Below are 11284 nucleotides of genomic sequence, written 5' to 3' on the forward strand. Positions count from 1 at the left end.
TCACAAGCTGTGCTCTTACATCTAGATGTGTTTCTGGCTAGAATGGAAAAGAATATTGATACTGCACTGATGTTCTTGTTGCTAGCTAATGTTTCTCTCAAGTATAGGGCTTTTTAATTTTCCATGCTTTGCCAGGTAGCAGGTGATCTAAGGTGACCACTCTTAAATGACTTAATTTTACAAATCTGACACCTGAGACTTGGGAAACCAAGGATCAAGCCTGGAGAATGAGGAAGCACACCTGAGAGGGAATGTATGTGTGAGCAAGCAGTCAGGAGCAATACCCGTGGGCCATTCAGAACTGCCCGCTGTGAAGGGACTTTGTGGTCCCAGCAATGACAATCTCAGGTGGTGCATGTGTGACCCCTTGAGTGGTTTGACAATATTCAGGCAGCAAATTCTCCTTTAACACATTACTCCCTTATATGAAGAGACTACAGAGAGACTTAATCATTATTGTTTAAAATTGTTCCCATGTAATATTGGACATTGGTTTTGTAATTRGGGGTGGAGATTTTCCTCCATAAAACTTAAAGATATGTCATCTTCTGATTTGAGTGAATCCAGATACTTTATCAAGTAAACAAACAAACTCAAAATTTTTACTATCTTCAGGCTGTTGGATATGCAGGAATATARTATCTCATAAGATAGCAATACTGGACAAAAGGGAGGAAGCATTTATTTCTTTGTCTAATACCATACCAGGACTTCACACTCACAAGGCAGTTATAATTTCAGCTTTTTCCACAGATACCAAATGCCAAAGGACTATATGTTAGCTGCCTAAGTAGCCAATGCATTGCCTAAGGAAAAAGAGGTATTGCAACTCTGATTGCAATAAATGCATGTAGACAATTTCAAGATAACATTTAAAATTAAAATACAACTCAGAAACCTTTAGCTCTGTCTTCTGTAAATTTCTTTATAGAAGAAATAGCTCTGCAAGCAGAATTCATAGAATGAAAATGTTGACATAAAGGTTCCATTCATCCACTGTGCCAGTAATTTTTTCTTTCTCTGACAAAAACTACTACTATTTTGATCAACAGCCCATTGACTTGTTAGTAACAGAAATTAATGGGCTGTACACATTGACTTTATGTACATACAATCAGAAGATGGGGTTGGTAAGGAAGATAAAATAAATTAAGTGATCTGGCATACATGTGGACACCGTATTTACAACAAAATACTTCTGTGGTACTGGGTAACCCTCACACAGACTCTTTATCATAAAAGTACCCTTATAAAGAGATATATATATATATATATATATATCATGTAAAGATAATATTACCTCATCATGAAGTGGAAGAATAACAGTGAGCAACTGGGCAGAAGCGGACTAAAAACAATTATGAGATGTATTTCAATATCTAAAGAAAAAAAAAGGCACTTGAACTATTTTATGTGGGGTTTATCAGCCTTGTGCTGGGAACTGGCACCTAATCATGGCCACATGACCATTCAGTTATTAAGAGGTTAATACACAGCTTAATATAGCCTGCTCTTTGTCAACTTCTGACACTGCTAAAAGAAATCCCGTTGTCTGGAGTGGGCTAAACACAACTGAAATATGACTGCAATAGCTGCCGCCCATGAGGAATAAACAAGAAGTGTTTGCAGAAACAACTCCATAACACCAGTTCTCTCAAACACCACCAGTATTAATTCTACCACCTGAGCAAATGCTTCTACTAAAAAGCATTTGGGTGGAATACAACACATATCCAGGAAGAAAGGCTTTACCACCTTTTCTTCTCTCAAGGCTTGTGTATATGTCAAGGACAGACTGTCAGGCTACAGACAGACTAGCAGGGGATGAAAACACAAAATCAGACTGATGGAGTCCTGGAAACAGATTTTCAACACCTTCTGATGGTTGRTTTGAAAGCATTTTGCATCTATAACCAAGAAACTATAATTTCTAATACTCTCCTTATCTTTAAGAAAAATAAGGTTTTGTGTATTAAAAAAGAGAAGTATTTCACTATAGCAACGGTTTTCCAATGGAAACAATGCAAATAGTCCAAATTTTGCTAAAAATTCATATCTCTGAAAGAAACTGATTTTTCTTAAAGAAATAAGACTGCAATAGAGTAATCCCTCAGCTAAGAATTCACTGTAATTAGCAGCCTTAAAGTATTTTAGACAGAAAAGAAAAAAAGAGGGGCTTTAAAGACAAAAAAGGTAAAATATAAAATTTTCATAGACCTGTTAGCTTGCTTCTTGGTCAGAAGATAGAAATGAGAGTTGGATTATAAAACAAAAAAAACTCCAAACCAACAAATGTGCCTTCTTAATAAACTGTTCTTTAGACCTAATTGTCTCATGTCTTCTGTTATTAACTCTAGGGTGTAATCTTTTGTAACAAGGAACTTATTACTTTAATAAGGAAAATATGTGTCATCTATTGGAACAAGTTGTTCCCTCTTGGATCTTTAAAATTTAGGCTCCTTATAATACCAATTGTCCAGAGCTCTTTTTACAGAGAACTTATGATTTCAAATAGCCCTTTACAGTCTTTGTACACTCACATTTAGTTCTGTGCTGAGATGATAACATAATGCTTCTTCCTTGTACTTGTGAAAGAGATTATTCTTGACCCAAAATGATTTAACTAAACAATGATCCCTTAAGGCACTCAATTAGCAGGCTGACACTTTTATTAATTTGATTGATAGTTTTATTAATTTGATTGTGATGGTTCCATACCACATTGAAAATTATGGTGCTAGTGTATCATTCACAAGGTTCCTATTGACAAATTTAAAAAAAACAATAAAAATAAAGTATTATAAACAAATGCATTTCTGTTAAACAGCAAAAAGCTYTTTGACAGGGTCCTCAGCTGACAGTCATTTATTCAGTTAATCAAAGGATACTGCAATTCTTTCAAAACTTTAAGATAATTACCTAGCAATTACTTCAAGGAAATTAATACCAGTATATTCCATCTAAGTCATCAACATCAAACTATAAACAAATAAGTTGAGATGATTTGCAAAATTGTATGTTTCTGTATGAAGAGAAGTATTTTTGTGTTGCTGTTTTCAAGTGGTAGGCTGTATCTGAACCCCACTCCTCTGCTAGGTGAGATCTSCTCCTATTTTCCAGCCTGCACGTAGTCATGATTAGTTTACATCTGTTTTTATTTCTGTTTTAAGTCTCTCAGGTCACACAGAAGAATTTCTGTGTGGGGGGTTCTGACATGGGGTTTGTACTATCATGAATTCACAGATAGCAGTGTTACTCTCCCTCAGGCTCCATTTTTCAGGATTAATTAAGCTTCTGCACAACATGATACTCTATAGAGATGCCTAAGCTGATCTGGAGAGCACAAGCAGTTTACCTGCATGAGTACAGCATCTGACTGGACCATTTCACCTTGCTTCTCACAGTAACCCTATATACTGAAATGTATGCTCAAATGTGAACAGTTGTCCTTGTGTAAAAAATCTTCGCAGTATATGCACCAGTTTCATAGTCCTTCTCTATACTGGTGACACATTGATTCCATCTTTCATGAAAACACTTAGGATTGGATGGTGAAAAGCTGCAGAGGTCTCACAGAAGTCATGGATTCCCAGAATGATTTGGGTTGGAAGGGACCTTAAATATCATCTAGTTCCAAAATCCCTGCCATGGGCAGGGACATCTTCCATTATGCCAGATTGCTTTAATCCCCATCCAACTTGGCCTTGAACACTTCCAGGGATGGAGCAGCTACAGCTTTTCTGGGCAGTCTGTTCCAGTTCCTCACCACCCTCACAGTAAAGAATATTTTCCTAATATATAATCTAAACATACTCTCTGTCAGTTTGAATCCTTTCCCCCTTGTCCTATCCCTACATTCTCTTGTGAAGAGTTTCTCTCCATCTTTCTTGTAGGCTCCCTTCAGGTACTGGATCGCCACAGATAGGTCACTCAAAGCCCTATCTTTTCCAGACTGAACAATTCCAACTCTACTAGCTCTTCCTCATAGGAGAAGTGTTCCATCTCTCTAATCATCTCAGTGGACTCTCTCGAACAGGTCCATGTCTCTCCTGGGCAGGACACCTCAGACCTTGATTGTAGGTGGTGTCTCATGAGAGTGGAGTGAAGGGGGCAAGTCCCCTCCCTCAACCTGCTGGATAAGCTGCTTTGCATGCAACCCAGGATACAGCTGGCATTTTGGGCTGATATATGGTAATACATCATCTGGTACACACAGCTTTCCTTCTATTTCTATCTCTTGGCATAGAATTTTGCCATAAGTTATGACTGTTCCACTTGTTCTAGAAAATATTCCTGTATTTCACACTTCAGTCTTCAAAGCTATTCACACCTTTCTATATGCTACCCCTRTAGCACTTAGTGTCAGTGCTTCTCTGCTTTTCTTTTGGTTCATTTTGCCTGGGTGTGTTATTTTCTGTCCCACAACCAGGGGTCTAGGATCAGTACAATATCTCTCTTTGTCTCTCTCTCATAATTGTGTTTTCCTGTTAGTCTGTCTCATCTCAAACCTGAGTTCCTGGACTAATCCTCCTCCATTATTATTTTATTACTTATGTGACACCTCATGTACTTTACTGTATTTATTGCATCAAAGAAAACTATCAGACTAACCTGGTATGATCTAACTATAAACACATGTGAGTCCTATTCTCTGCTTCATTTATTACTATTGACTTTTGACAGAATTTTTTTCTAAACTCTTAGATGATTCTGATATTGTATTAATGGGCCTGCAGTAGCCAATTTTTTTTTCTTACTATATATTACTCCTAGTATACTATTTTCCAGTCACACAGTGGCACTAGGAAGTGAAGAATTTGTTAAAAACATTTGCTGCGAGACATGCAGTGTATTCGACCAGTTTTTTCAAAGGTGGGAACATGACTTTTTTGTTTCAAACTGTGACTGCACCTATCCTTTGGATGCTCCTTCTCCCTCAATAGCCATAACCTTCACTCCATGCTACTAACTCTACACCATCTTGGCTTTATCTCAGTGGTGACCTTTAACACCAGTATCTTCTCAGTAGCGTCATTTAATATCACTGTCTTCTCTGACAATGTGAAGGTTGAACTTGGAGTCATACCTAGTATATTTACTTCTCCTGCCTCACTGCAAAGGTTTACTAGAAATTTTACATTATTATCTCTCCATTTATATAATAAAAAAACACCCAATACACCAACGAACCAACCAATCAACCAACCAATGAACTAACCAACCAAAAAAACTTAACAGAAATTCCACACAAAAAGATGACACTATTGTTAATAAAATATACATAGTTTTATGAAATAAAATGTACATAGTTTATTCACTGATGCCAGCTAGAGATGATGTAAAGAAAACAGTCAGTTTTCTAATTAAAAAAAATATTGAACTCCAAATTCAGAATTAGGAGAGCTTAACCTGGCCTCATTACAGAAATTTACACAGAAAACAATTAATCTAAGTTGCCTTTTGAATATTGTATAAAAGAAAAAGGAAAGACCAGGAAACTGCAGAAATTCCATACCAATCGGGTACAAAACAGCCAACAGAGAAGTAAGTTGGCTGAAAACTGAAATAGGAATTATGTATGAAAAACATACAGCGCAATACAGACCAGTAGTAATTCCAGTTTGCCATGGTAAGTGCTGAAATGCTACCATACGTTAGACTTTAAAATGAGGATATAACACATGATATATGGAAACAAATCTTCTCTTCACATTGCAACAGAGCATGGAAGTATTAAATGTCTTCCTTGCCCCAGACTTTTCCAGCAACACTAGCCTTCAGGGATGCCAGGTCCCAGACACTAGAGGGAGCAAGGAAGACCCTTGGTGGAAGAGGATCAGATCTGGGAATAATTTAGCACACAGGACAATGACACCTGATGGGATGCACACACAAGTGCTGAGTGAGCTGACTGAAATTATTGCAAGAGCACTTGAGATTATCTTTCAGCAATCACAGTGACTAGGAAGTGCCCAAAGACTGGAGGAAAGCAAATGCCACCTGCATCTTCATGTAGGGCAAGGAGGAGGATCCAGGCAACAAGTTGGTCAGTCTCACCTCCATCCTTGGGAATGTGATGGAGCAGCTAATCCTGCAAACCATTTGCAGGCATACTAAGAATGAGCCAATCACCAGGGGCAGCCAGCATGGTTTCATGGAGGGAAACTGATAAAGTTCTGTGATGAAGTGACTGGCCTGGTAGATGAAAAGAGCAGTATATATTGTCTACCTGGACTTAGTAAGGCCTTTGACTTTGTTTCTGGTAAGATACTCATGGACAAGCTGTTGCCTTATGGGCTGGATATGCAGTGAGGCTGACTGAAAACTAGTTAAAGCTTGTTTGGAAAGAACTGCTTTAAAGAAGTTCATGTGACAGCCCTTCAGAACTGTTCAAAGAAGTTCAATGAAACAGATGAATTTGAAGCACTGTGATGAAAGAAAGAATATTTCTTTTTCTAAAAGAAAAGAAAAAGCCTTAAACTTTTTTCCTTGCATTTTGTGGCAAACCATATCACATAATGTATTTCCATTCAGAGAATATGGAACACAGGAAGATTTTTCTGTTGAAAACCATAAGTAATGTTTTAACATGATTAACCATGTTCCACTCAACTCAAAAGAGTCTTTTAATGTTGTGTCCCAATTTTTCAACCTTATAATGCAGTGAATACTAAAAAAAATATTTCACAAAGACCTAAGTCTATGTGATGCAATATGAGCTACACAAGTTGTTAAAAAATACAGGAAGTTTCAGCACTGATACTAGAAAGGTTAAAACGCTTAGGTAGTGAGTAAAATAAAAGGTAAAAATAAAATAGTAAAGCAGTAAAACATAATTTATAGTTTTCAGAATTGAAAAATGTTTTCACAGGGGAAAAATAAATCTGAGAACAATAATCTTTCCCAATTGCAAGTGCCAAGAAGGCAGCATGTTGTGACGGGCGAAGAAAAAAGAAAGAGAACATCTTGCAATGTTTTAGGGAAGGAGCTGCAGAGAGGGCTAACCCCAGCAAATAAAAAAGCATCAATCAGCTGAACAACAAGCATTTAGCCCTTGAAAAGAGCACAGGGCTACAGTCTGGTCTGACACATCTGCTCACAACAGTTTCACTTGCCCCTGTCAGCAGGAAGCGTTCTGCGTCCTGCAGTTGAGAAGAAGATCCTTCCTACCTGGAGAAACCTGCAGAGCAAGTGATCAACTCTTTTGGAACACTTTGGAGATTGCCTGGAAGGAACATGCCCGTATACTTATGCCACATTTGTTCAACTTATGTAAAGTGCTGTTTCACAGTATGAACTTACGAAGTTTTAGAACTTCTCCTCTTCTAGACAGAAATACCTTCATATGTGTCTTACAGAAATGGATCATAACAGTAGTCATTTAATTCCTTTCCACATTAAACAATTTTTTTTCTTTTTTATCAATTTTATTATTTTTAATTAATCAAGATTTATTTATTTGCTCCATGGAAGTTGTCTACATGGAGATTATCTGCCTTACAAAGATGGTTTACATGCATCTATATTAAGAGAGAAGAGAAAACAAAGAGCCCAACCACATGCTATCTATCATTACAACAACCCAATCTCAACAGAGGAACAGTATCAGAAATATAAATTAAAATGCTATTCCTTTTGTTAGACTTAATTGCAATGAACAATAACATTTAAACTCTCATGTCCCCAATGAACTGCTCTCTTATGCTTTGAATTTACTTTATATGGGTAAATAGGGATGTTGAACATAGGGATGTTGCTTAATAATACTGCATATGAATCATACTTTTTGTTGCTGTTCCATAGGACAGGACAGCACTGATGTGAGCCAAGTATTCTTGTGTTTTGTGTTCTGATATTAAATGCCAGGACAAAAATCCCAACAAAGGATGCACAAAACACTGGAGAGATTCATGGCCCCCAACAAATATTCTAAGTAAGTCTTTCTGGAAAAAGTAGCAATACAACACACAATATATCAGAGCACAGAGGAAAAGATTATATAAATTAAAAGATTCAAAACACACATAACTTGGTAAAAAGTTCAATAACAGCTTTTCATTTCATATTTATTCTCTATTAATATCACTAAAATAAACAGTTAATATTCCTTTGTGAATTTCTGTGAATGCCAAATGACTTCACTCTCATAAAGTGGTTTATTTGAGAGAAGTGCTTTGTAACTGACAGCACAAAAAGCCATACATGCAAGTTAAGCTTCATTTCTGCCTTCAGTTAAGTCAGTGGACACAGATATTAAAAAATAAGTACATTATGAACAGCAGCACCATAGTCATACTCTATAACTTGTGTGCATTTTGKGTTTTAGAATTATTTTTGTGTTTATTATTTATTTGCTTAGACTAAGTTTATCCTGCATCACTGCAAACTGACTTTTCTTACTTATTGTAAGAAAAGCCAAACAGCTAACTAAAGTAAAACATCTGAAAATGCTGAAATTATATTTACAACAGTAACCCACGGTGTTTTTGTGTAAAGTTGCTTACACTTTATTAAGCAGCAGCAGAACTGGCAATAATTTTCAGTAGTGATTAGACATCGGTAACCAAATATTACTCATTCCTTTCCCCCAGCTGAGCAGGATGGTAGCTGGTTCAATGCCCTCTTTGCTTCCCATTTTTAGGCTCAGGGACATTTTTTTTTTCTTCTCTGAGCAAGGAGGTGGCAATCTGAGTGTGCAGGACCAGGATAGAGGGTGTGAGGCACCATGGTGCAGAGCACAGCAGCACACAGCTGGCTGTGCAGTTGAAGTTAGCTGGGGAAAGGGTGGGGAAGCTCACACCCTCCTCAAAACAAGCTGTACCTTACAAAGAATGTGTTGAGGAAAAATAAGGACTAACATGGTCTTAGCATGTCTTAACTCATTTAGTTTTATATAGATTCAGAAATATATCTGGCACAGTACCCTATGAAGAGAGTTTTTGTTATCACTTTTGTTTAGATCTGCAACAAAGATACAAGTTGCTTTTGTTACTCATTATAGAACACAAGTCACACATCCTGAGTCCTGCATGATTCACTGTAACACAACACTTTTAATGTAATGATGAGAAGAGAAACTGAAAAAGCTGCTCTGTAAAACGATCAAAAAATTATGTACAGTCTTTTCTAGGTTCAAGTATTCACATAGAGCTCAGAGCTTTGCTCTGAATGTGCTGATTTGGCAGCTACTCTGATAGACGTTGATTTTCTACAGTAAGATCTGTCTCATATTGTTTTCTCTCTATAAGCTCAGATAAGGCCCTGAGTATATCTGCCATGACACATGAATTTACTCCAGAATTTTCTCAGGTTGGATTTATATTCACTTGTGGGGTTCACCAGGAAAAGCTTTCAATAATGTGGCTTCTCACTTCCTACATTTCCAGATATAGCTTTTTTTAAAGTTCAGGTATAAGTTTTCTGAAAAAAATACACACAAATTTGATGACATGACCATTTATGAACTCTAAACTGAATTTAGGACTCTATCCAGGTCCAGTGATATGTGATATTGGGTAAGTAATATTACTGCAAGGGAAACACATCCGACAACCACTGATGCTTTATATAAATAGTTAGGAATGGTCAGTGCCCCGTGTCCTATGGTTGATGTCCCAAGCCTGTCAGTGTTTAAGACATTTGGACAACACCCTTAAAAATATATTTGAACTATTACTCTTTCTTGAAATGATCAGGCCATTGGACTCAATGATCTTTGTAGATTCACTCCAATCAGGACTCGTCTATTTTTTTGTAGTCTAGAAATAACATGAAGATGAGAAATATAAAATTACTCCCCAGAACACAGATGCTGGCTAGAGTAACGTGTAACTCTCTTTCCACCTGCATGGCTACACATTTCCCCTGTAGGTGTCACAACACTGGATAGGAGAGAGTCACCATAAACTGGGTCCAGGATTCAATCAGGGTGCAGCCATAGACAGTATTTTAACCATAGTAGAAGAGGTCTCTCATGTTTCTCTATAAGGCTAGTAAATTATGAAGGGCAAGCTGTGTGGAGTCATCCACATATTGGAGGAAAGGGATGCAACCTTCTCTAATGGAAGCTGTCTCTGGTCACAGAAGTGGGGTTGGAAATAAATAATCCTTAAGCTCCTTCTAACTCAGACAGCTCTATGATTCTATAACTATTTATCTTCTTTAAAAAGAAAAAAAAAAACCAAGATATAATTCCAGACAAAGATTGTCTTCTGGCTTCATAATGCTTCAGTRGCAAAACTCTGCCTAAAGATTAGTCCCTCTATATGGCTCTGTCATCATCTTGAGGGGCTTTTCCTTTTCTTTTTCAGTTAAAACACAATAGGTTAAGCAAAAACTCCTAGAAAAACTGTTAATGGTAATCTGAGACATATTTACAGAATCAGTGCCTGCATACGTGTATCAAAAAGCAGGTACACTAAAAATGCAATCCCTAACAGAAGGCTGATGATAGCAAATGATTATTATTCTCAGCAGTACCTCTGTTGTTAGAGTGCATGTGGTCTATAGCCTCAAGAGAAAAACGGAGTGTTACATACAGAGAGTGAGATCTTTACAAGGTTATGGGATCTGTCTTCATTTTTGGTTGGAAGAGCTATTCTAACATGAAGTGTGGTGTGAGATGGAAGAATATTTAATTGAAGCAATTCAGGTTTTACCAGAAGCTTTTAAAACATAAACAAATTTACTTAAACCAAGCATTCTTCAACAAGGGCTAACAGATAAATTACCTGGTTCTATGATATTAAAGTAATGATTGCTTATTTAAATATACATGGCAATATTTGATCCAGATTCCCTCTAAATGTTGAAATACAGCCTAGAGAATGATGAGGGTAAGTCCTATGAGGAGCAGCTGAGGGAGCTGGGATTGTTAAGCCAGGAGAAGGAGACTCASGGCTGACCTTATCACTCTCTACAACTGCCTGAAAGCTGAGTCACACTCACACTCTTCTACCAGACAACTAATGACGAGAGGACACAGTCTCAAACTGCTGTAGGAAAGGTTCAGGTCAGAGAGCAGGAGGAACTTTTTCACAGAAAGGATGATTAGAATTGGAATGGGCTGCCCAGRGAGATGGCTGAGTCACAATTTCAGGATGTTTTAAAGAAAACATTGAATGTAGCACTTAGTTCCATGGTCTAGTTGACATGGTGGTGATTGGTCAAAGCTTGGACTGGATGATCTCAGAATTCTTTTCCAATCTAAATGATTCAGTGATTCTGTGAATTCAATGATCATTTTGGGATGGTTTTTGGTTTTGGGGGGTTTTGTTTGTTTTTG

At 37.2% G+C, this 11284-nt stretch overlaps 1 protein-coding gene across 1 annotated transcript in view; it reads right to left on the bottom strand.

Moving 5' to 3' along the window:
• The window catches only part of ADGRV1 (adhesion G protein-coupled receptor V1), a 282213-nt gene that overhangs the window by 93853 nt on the left and 177076 nt on the right, over positions 1-11284 (bottom strand). The gene's annotated exons all lie outside the window — the stretch shown is intronic.

The sequence above is a fragment of the Malurus melanocephalus genome, unplaced genomic scaffold (assembly GCF_030028575.1).
Source record: "Malurus melanocephalus ecotype Western Australia unplaced genomic scaffold, MMel_1.1 scaffold_7, whole genome shotgun sequence".
NCBI lineage: Eukaryota > Metazoa > Chordata > Aves > Passeriformes > Maluridae > Malurus > Malurus melanocephalus.